This window comes from Cynocephalus volans, chromosome 12, assembly GCF_027409185.1.
Source record: "Cynocephalus volans isolate mCynVol1 chromosome 12, mCynVol1.pri, whole genome shotgun sequence".
In the NCBI taxonomy this organism is placed as follows: domain Eukaryota; kingdom Metazoa; phylum Chordata; class Mammalia; order Dermoptera; family Cynocephalidae; genus Cynocephalus; species Cynocephalus volans.
In genome coordinates, this window is record NC_084471.1 from 42,401,439 (window position 1) to 42,411,182 (window position 9,744).

Consider the following 9,744-nt stretch of genomic DNA (forward strand, 5'->3'; position numbering starts at 1 on the left):
AGGAATGGCCGGTGCATTCACTGGCTGAGTGCTGGTCACGAAAAAGAAAAAAAAAAAAAAAAAGAAAAGCATTGGGAAATCAGGTTAGATAGGTAACTTGGGAGCAAGGTATGGACAACTCTAACAGAAGAGTATATAGTTGATGGAGAAGGAAATTTGGAGCCATTGAAAAAATGTGTTTTTCACAGATTGTTCTGGAGGAAGTATTACTCTCTGGACATTTCAGTTGCATGGAACAACAGATTCCTTTTTTTTTTTTAATCCAGTTAGACTAAGTAGCCCTGACTAACACATTCCACTTACAGGGCATAAGGAAGTGATTCTCAAACTTTTGTGTACATTAGAATAAACTGGAGGACTTGTTAAAATATACATTGTTGGGCCCTACTCCCATTGTTTCTGATGCAGTAGATCTCAGATGAGACTCAAGAATTTTCATTTTTAGAAAGTCCCAGTGATGCTGATGCCTGTGGTCCAGTGATCACACTTTGAAAGTCACTGGATGAATGCTGGCCTGGGGTGAATCATGTTGAGTTTTGAATGAGTGAATGAATGAGAATCAATTTTCTAAATCATAAAAATGAGAAATTCAATGAAATAGTCTCTGAGGTCTTTCTGAGTCTATGCTTCTGTGATTCTGAACTACAGAGACCCCATTCATATTTTTTTTATATATATACTAAAAATCTCAGCATGTACTGAGATCACTTTCATTTCTTGTTAATACATTTATTTTACATGAGGGGCCCATATGATTATATAGGTGGGAACCCAAAGGCATGTGATCAAACTTGAGATACTGTCTCAAGAGGGAAGGCCCTCTTAACATGGGTTTTCCACACTTCCACACTCAAGAAAACCAAAAAAAAAAAAAAAAAAAAAAGTAGCTAATTAAAATCTTGCCCATCATGCTTTAAAAGGTCAAAAGAAAAGGGATGAGACTTTTTCTCTAAAGGAAAAGTGTGGTTGACCTAGCACCTGAAGCTTTGGAGAGCATTTACCTGAACTGTTAGAAGTTTACAGATATAAGAAAATATTTACTCAATTCTTAATTGTCTAAAGCAATCAGCTAGATGTCTGGCTAAAGAGGTCACAGCTTCCTAGTGAGCTCAAACTCCCAACACAGAGTTCCAGGCAGGTGCAGGCACAGATGAAGGGACGTTTGTCAACATTTGCAGCAGCAGCAGCAACACTGTCCTTAGTCTAATTGGCCTACATACTGTTGGTTGAGTGAAGGCTGGACTGAGTGGGGACCACAGCTAGCACCTGATAGGGAACTCTGTCCAAACTGGGGGATTTCCAAATTTCATTTAGAGTGATCTTTATATGCAGCCCCACATCAAGGAGGTGAGGAATAGAGGTGATATCTCCAAGGCAACCAGATGACAGGGATATGCAGCCCTTAGCAGCAGAAGCAAGATTTTGAAGGATCAGTAGGACATTGAGGTTTCATCTCTTTTTCAAATAAGATGGGTTTTATTATTAGAGCAAACAAGGAGGAAGTGTTCACCCTTTCATGGGACACTCTTCCACATGATTTTAGCTGTGGATGAATTCTCCTGTGATCAGCAAACACCATGTAAGTTAATATGTAGATGTAGAAAATGTAAACCATTTGAGTCTCTGTCCAAGCTAGGATAACCTGATCCTAGTGAGTCCAGTTTACTCAATGAATTGGAGGCATGAGGGAGGGTGGGGTAGAACTTTAGCCACTTGCACAGTCTCCTCTAATGCAGACAGAGCTGACCTTGCCACTCTGATAGGATTTTTTTTTAAAACTCTTTGATTCCATTTATATGACATTCTGGAAAAGGCAAAATTTGCAGGGATAGAAATCAGATCAGTGGTTGCCAGGGGATAGGAAGGGGGAAAGGGCTGACTATAAAGGAACATGAAGGAACTTTTTGAGGTGATGGAAATGTTCTCTGTCTTGATCGGTGGTAGTAAAACAGTATTATGTTTGTCAAACCACATAGTAAGAGTATACTGATCTTTCCTTCAATGGAGATTTTCTTGATGCAGGTCCACCATTACTTCTGATTTGGAAGTCAAGGGCTAGCTAACATTATGGCTAGCTGGCTTCATATCCAGTCCACATTACATACTCCTTTCCTTCTTGTCAATCTTCATTCTCTTATGTTATTTGCACATATTTCTGTCTAAACCTGTTATACTGTAAATTGCTTTGAGTTTGGGCTGTGCCTTACGCATCATTGTATTCCACACAGTGAATATCCATGAATAATATTCTCAATACATGACTTTTTTCTAAAACTGAGCCCTGACCATTGTAAACAGAGTTCATAATATCTAGGGTCAGAATCTTCTGGAGGAGAAAGAGAGATGAATTAGAAACCATACTAGGAATTTAATGCTTTTTATGCCACCTTACCTAGCTCATTTAGATCCCTTTGCTTAAAATGTCCTTTAACCTTGACTGCTGAATTCTTATTCATTCTTGAATACCAAGTTCAGTCATTACTTCCTTTTTAAAACTTTCTCCTTTCTGTGCTAATTCTGCCCTTTAAATATTCTTGTAATTATTTCATGAATGAGAATTATTGTTTACATGTCTGTGAACTATAAACCACCTGAGGCAAGAGTCTATTTTTGCAGTTTTTAACTGAATTGACAACTACAGTGTAGGCAAAACAGGCAGCTGCTGTGTGGTACAATTTCATAGGTTCAGAGAAAACTCCCCTGTAGTCTCCCTATCTGTTCTCTTATTCCTGAAAACATACTGTAATTCAAAGCTATGATTCCTATTTGTTTCCTCAGCTCCTTGAGAAAGGTCAAACTTGAAGATTCTTGCAGATGTTTATTTTAGTGCTAAGGAATTCAGATCTCTTGCTTAGAAGCTGTTTTGATAGAGGAAAAAGTTGAGGGCTAAAAGGGGACAGGAACATAGGGGAGGGTGAAGAAAAAGGGTTTATCTTGGGTCAAGAAAGATAAACTTTGCTTAGTTTCTAATTTCACTAAGAGTTGAAGCCTTCTAATGAGTTAGGCCAATGGAAAACACAGTATGTAGTAGAGCTCAGGTTCAGCTCATTGATGCTGGGGAGAATATACTATTTCCATCAATCATATGTTGAAACTGGATCTAAAATGGTTCTAAAATCTTAGATAGTAAAGTGTTGGAAGCTGTGTAGCTCTTTGTAGAGTGTTGTGGTATGATCCCAAATTGCAATATATTAAATACTAAGAAATGTTAAAAAATCTCTGGGCTTTTCTGGTAGAGATCATTAACTGATTTCCTGGAAGCTGAGCCAGTTGGACATTGATTAGGTTTTGATTCAGTATTGCTAATAACTATTGGAAGCTTCAGAAAAGATCTTTTTTTTTTTTTTTTTTTTCTCTAGGGAAGGGTCAAGGGATGCTAGTTAGTGAGAAATATTCTTCTTGTTTTCAGAAAAGGTAGTACTGCCTTTGCTAGTTCCCATAGCTGCATCTCTATGTATCTAGATATAGAAAATCATTTGTTTTTAATTGTCTCATTTCTAGGTCTGACCAGCATGAACTTTGTGTTTTGCATTTGTGATATTTATATTTGCCACAGTGTCTAGCGACAGAGATGCAATACTTGAAAGAGAAAATTGCTGAACAGTTTCAAGCATGCTATGGAGATAAGAGGTGGGAAGATGGGAAAAGAGCAAGAAATCATCAAATATTTATTGGCCCCTGATTTGTATTTAATTTTTAGAGATTACCATATCCAATCTAAGTAAGAATAAAATACTCTTCAGCATTCTGATATTTTGTGCATGTTTTTACAGACTATTGTCTCTTACACATCGTTTCCCAAATTTTCTCAGTGATCATGTCGGTAACATACCTATATTGTATTGCCTATTTTCCCTGTTTTTCCACAGAGTGGAGCTATAACTGCACTAATATGAAGCACACAGACTTCCAAAGATGAAATATTGAGTAAATGATAGCAGGAATTGACCAGAAGCTTCTGTTTATCAATTGACTGGGGGGGGGAAATAACTCATCAGGTTTAGTTTGAAGATCTCAGAGTGTTGATATCAGACTTTCAGATCTTAATCCAGTGAGAATGAAAGATGAACTACCTGTAGTGTCTGCCCATGACAAGTCTTTTCTTTACTTTAGGGTACAAATCTTATCGCACATTGGTCTGAAATATTCCTTTCAAAGAGATAAGTTGTTGGCCTTTCAAAATACTACCTCCCAGGTATCTTAACTCTCGCAGAACACTTGCATCTGGAAAGGATCTTTTTTGGTGTTACTTAGCTGGCAAATGTTTACTAATGCATACTTTATGCCAGGAACTTTTCTAGTCCATGAGGGTAGAGTAAAGAAGAAAACAGATGAATCCTTGCCCTTATGTAGCTTCCACTTTAGTGGAAGAAGGCAGATAATAACAGTGCAACCATGAAAGAGATAAAATTGAGTGACATGTTAGAGATTGACTTAGATTGGTCAAGAAAAATCTCTCTGTGGGGTGACATCTAAATTAAGGTCTGAATGTTGGGAAGACAGCAGCCATTTGACAATTTTGAGGGGATGGGGGCTCAGCTCAGCATGTTTGATAGAAACAAGGCCAGTAGATTGGGATGTGGTGAACAAGGGAGAATGGTAGAAGGAGGTGAGTTTGGAAAGGCAGGCAGAGGCTGGGTCACTGAAGGTGTTACGGGCCATCGTAGGGAGTGTGGAGTTTATTCTTGTTGCAATGAGAAGTCATTGAGTGTTTTATGCAGGGAAGGGATGAGTCTAATGTGATTAGAAAAATAAATTTGTTTGCCGTGAGGAAGATGGACCAATAAGTCAGGTGCGGGGGCAGGGAGACCTGTTAGTTGTCTTCATATGGGGGGTAACAGTGAGGGTGAGAAATGGTCAGTTTATAGATATTAATTGTAGCGAGAGCTATCGAGACTTATAGATGGACTGGACATAGAATGTGAAACAGAAGGATCAGGGATAAATACTGGGTTTTTGATCTAAGCAATGAGTAGAAGGTGGTATTAATGACTAAGGCTTCTGTTGGTATTGGGGGAAAAGGGGTATTTTAGAAAGCAATGATTCTCTTCAGAGTTCTTTTCAGACAGACATATGTAAAGGAATCAGTTATCCTATGCTAAACTACTCCACTGATGTAATTAGAAAAACTGCATTAATACTTTTAGCTAGTGATATTTATAGGGGACACTTTTAGGTGATAGTTTGTTTCCCAATATACAATAGCCTACAATTTATGACGTGGGTGCTGCATTAATACCAATCATATGTGATTTCTTTAATCAGGTATTGTTTCAAACTAAAATAGGACTAAGGTAGTGAATTGGGACTTTAATTAATTCCCTAGTCAGTAGATGACTGGGTTACAATTTTATTTTCAATCAAATGTTTTGCTTAGTTGGCTCCAGGGGCTTTTGGCATGAGTGATAAAAATTAGCCTTGAGGATAAGAAAGTAAACGCAAGTAAATCCCTCTTTTTCTTGGATTCAACAACCTGCACTGAAGAGAGCAAGCATACCTACAATGACTGATCTTGCTGGGCTTTCAGATAGATAGATAGGTATCTGTCTTTGATTCCTGTAAATATTGGCTTATTTTTTTCTTATTTTTTTCCCACCTGTGAATATGAACTAGCAAATTTTGGATCAAAACCACTGGACAGAATCTTATGAGAATAACGTCTCATTTATTAATTTGTTTGTTCATTCATTCATTCATTCAGTCAATAAGTACCTACTGTTTTTAAGCACTGTCTTTTGCCTCTCTGGATAGACTCATATAGTCTATTATTATTTTCTGGCAATTATTATGAACCCTTCTCATAGTTAAGATGAGTACTAGCAAGAAGTTTAGTTTGACTGGATCTCAGATGGAAAAGTTCTGTGCCAAATCTTGAAAGAGGGTAGACATCATGTTAAGGGAGTAATCCTGAGGGCAATGGGGAGCCATTTAAGGCTTTTACGTGTGGGAATAACTCTGTCTCGGTTTGCATATTATAAAGATCACTATGGCAGTGGTATGGAGATGAAAATAAATAAACAGGAGTGCCCTTCACCCCTCCTCCCCAAACTTGTGCCCTCCCTCCCAGGACTCTCTTATATACATAGGCTTATGACTTCGCCTCCTCTAGTGTATTCAGAGCCTCTTAGGGAAGACAAACTTGTAATACTTGCCTTCTTGAAATTCCATAAGCAAATGCCTCCAGATCAGAGTAAAAAAATTGCTAAACCAGTTAGTAACAGTGGCTTTGTAATATCATAATTTAATTGCTTTATTATATGATATAATCTGAGTTATTTGTCAATTAAAGAGTATTCCAAGGAAATATGTGCTTGACTGTTTACATCACCAGCCTCTTCTTTTCATTCCTCTAAGCCCGTTCTTATGGGGTCAAGCAAATGCAACTGTAGAGACTTGTAGTAGAGTCCAGGTGAGATTTCCTCCTGGGGTTTAGAACCTCCTTTCCAATTAACTATCTATACTTTTGGGAGTGTTTTTATTGTTGTTTTGTTTCCTTTTTTTCTGTTGATCCTGGTTTTCTGGAAATGTGTTGGAAGCAGCCTACTGAATTTTCTCTCTGATGGCCTATGTATCTTTCTATATGTAGGATATATAGACACTGTGACTCAGGTAGCAGTGAACCAGGCAGAGAGATTAAAGGTAGATAAAAATGAAGCAGATAAAAGTTTCCAATTTCTAGTCCATAGCACTTGTATAATAACATCAGGAAAAAGAAAAAGAATAGGAATAACTTGTTTTGGTAATCTAGCTTGTCACTCATTTCCTCAACAACTATTTAGTGAGTGCCTCAGTATGCCAAGTAATGCCAAATGCAGTTCCTACCCTCCTGGTTATTTTGGCACAGACTTGGAAAAGGTTTGATGTGCTCATTAAGAAAAATAATTAATTCCTTAAAACTTCAACGTCATTAGCTTTTGCTTTTGCTAGTTTGTTTAAATATTCATTCATTAATTAATTCAACAAATATATTTTGATTAATTATTGTAGAAAAGATTTTCTATGCTGGGTTTCAGGATTCATGAAAGAAAATCAAATAAAGGTGCAGTTTCCAGAGAGCTATGGAGACCACCGCATTTTGGTGTTTCCTGTGGTGTCAATAAATATATCAGTAGTGTTAAATCCAATATAATAACCAGCAGTGGTTTGAAATACTCATTTGAAATGTCCTGGGGCTGGAATAAATAACGAATCATTATTATGGAGTGCTAGGTCCCTGGGGAGTATGATCTTTGGACCAGCCAGAGCTGGGGTGAAAAGCATTTCCGGCCACGGAAGCTGTGTGAGAAAACAGCAGCAGTAATAAATCCAGTCACGTCTCAGGGTACACGATAGGGATAGAGCCACCTCCTCTGTGATGTCTAATATGTTTTCCCATTTCTTATTTACTGTGCTTTGCATTTTCTAAACCCCACTGAGTTTTCCTCTTTAGCTCTAATGAGCATTTCCCTCTAAAAACTGTTGACCGCTGTCCCTCCCACAGAGCTGCTAACAAATATTACAAATTCAAGGCCAGGAACAACAAACCATGTGCAGGTAGAGCTAAAAAAGGTGTTAGAGTTGAATAACTGTGAGTCTGCAATATTTTTGTTTTTGTTCATGTACAAAACCTAACACCCCATATGCAGGATATTGGGTTATGTGAATACAATCTTAGCTTTTAGAAACTGTGATTTTGTAATCTTCAGCATTGAAGATACCTGTTCAGGTATCTGAGAAATTCAAGTCTAGGGAAATCTAGAGAATTTGGAGAGACCTCACTGAGAGAATTTTTGAAAAATAGATTGAAGGTAGAAGGTAAGACTGGAAGAATATGACTTTGAGTACCAGAGGACATGGTGTCTCGTGAATGACAGTTTTCTTTAGGAGGTAAGCGTGATGAGTGGAGGAGGAGGGATTTGTTGAAGCAGAGGAAAACTGTATCTCCTTTGATTTTTTTGAACAACTCTACAAGGTAGGATTATTTTATATCCGATTTTTTTAGATTCCGTTAACAAAAGTATTTGAATTTGAAATGAAGTGAATGATTTAACTTAGACGCATGTGCCTAATAGATGTGGTATATATAGTGTTAGGAAGAACATAAGCTTTCCAGTTAGTTCTCCTTTGGAATCCTGGCTAGGCTGCTTACTAGAATTACATGATCTTGTTTAAGTTACTTTGTTTTCTCATCTGTAAAATGGACTGTGCAATTTACTGGAGGATTAAATAAGTAACTGTATGTGAAGCCCTTATTACCATATCAGGTACATCTTGGCCTGTTGATAAATGGCAACTATTATTATGATAGAGTTACAGATGAAGTTTGCAAAATCAGTATATCCTGAAGATATTGGAAGAACTGGACATATTTTCATTATACTGTGACATTAGGTGTGGTCCCAGAAGGAGGAATTTGATAACTTTCTCACACTCCCAAAAATAAATTTTATTTTTTTCCCTTAATACAAAATAATGCATCATTGATGTAATAATTCAAACATTCACTAGTATGTAAAGTAAAACTCTACTTCACTCTAATTCTGTGCACTGAGATGATCAGCATTAACAGTTTAATGTATACCTTTTTATACACTCCCTCAGTTATATGGGGAAAAAACACTTTTGTTAAAAAAATGGAATCATGTTGTGCACATATTTCTGCAACTTGCTTTTTTATATGACAATGTATTTTGGACATCTTTCCATGTCAATTCATGGTGTTCTATCTAGTTTTTATTGTTATTTTTGTTTTAATAGCTGCATGGTATTCCATAGTATGATTATATAACTTATTCAGTTAGCCTCCTGCTGTTTAACTTTTAGATTGTTTCCAGTTTTTTTTTGCCATAACAAAAGATGCTTCAAGGAATGACCTAATATGTTTTTCTGTAGTGCTTGTACATATTCCTAGAAATGTGCATGGCTAGGTCAATACATATTTACGATTGTAATAGGTTAGTTTTTAGAAGACTTTAGTGGATTCATGTTAGGATTTTAACTGACTTTTAACCAATATGTATGGCTTGCATTACTGGAAAATAGCTTAAATGAAATGGCCTATTGACCATGAGTTCAATGAAACATCGTTAAGTGAATAAGGTTAGAAGTAAATATTTCTTTCTCTTGGACTCTGGGGGTTTTAGGATTGTTCTCTTCCAGAACTTGTTTCAGTAATTCTGCTCCCCTGGGAACACAATTGCAGTGTTGGAGGCTTTGGGATTTCCTGAAGAGGAATGTCCTTGGCTGATTTAAAGCAATGCTGGTGGTTTAACTTAGGTCATTAGTACCCTTTAGTCAACAGTGTCAAAGAGGTGTGGGAGATCCAGTTAAAAGTATGATCTTTTGTTCATATCCCTGAGGAGGTTGTGAAGATAACCAAGGCAATTTTCTCTTGTACTTTTAAGAGTGAATTAGCTTGGAAAAAATTGGTTTCTTACTTTAGTGGGAAAAATTCAGCATGCTTAGTCATCCAACTCACATAACTACTAAATATTTTTAACAAAATAAAATCTAAGAGTCCATGTTATTTGTGTTGTTTGAAAGAAGAGGAAAACTGGTTGGATTGTAGCTGGGGGATTTTCCTTTCTTTGCCCTCCAAGCTTCCTTATCTCCTCCTATTTAAAACACTTTCACTGCCAAAAGCCTAATCCACATCTGCACAAAGAGAACACTACTACACTAATAGCACAAGGAAAAGCATTGGAGCCCTTGGAAGTCTTCTGGGTTAAAAGCACTTCTATTAACTTGCTGATTTATATCAGAGAA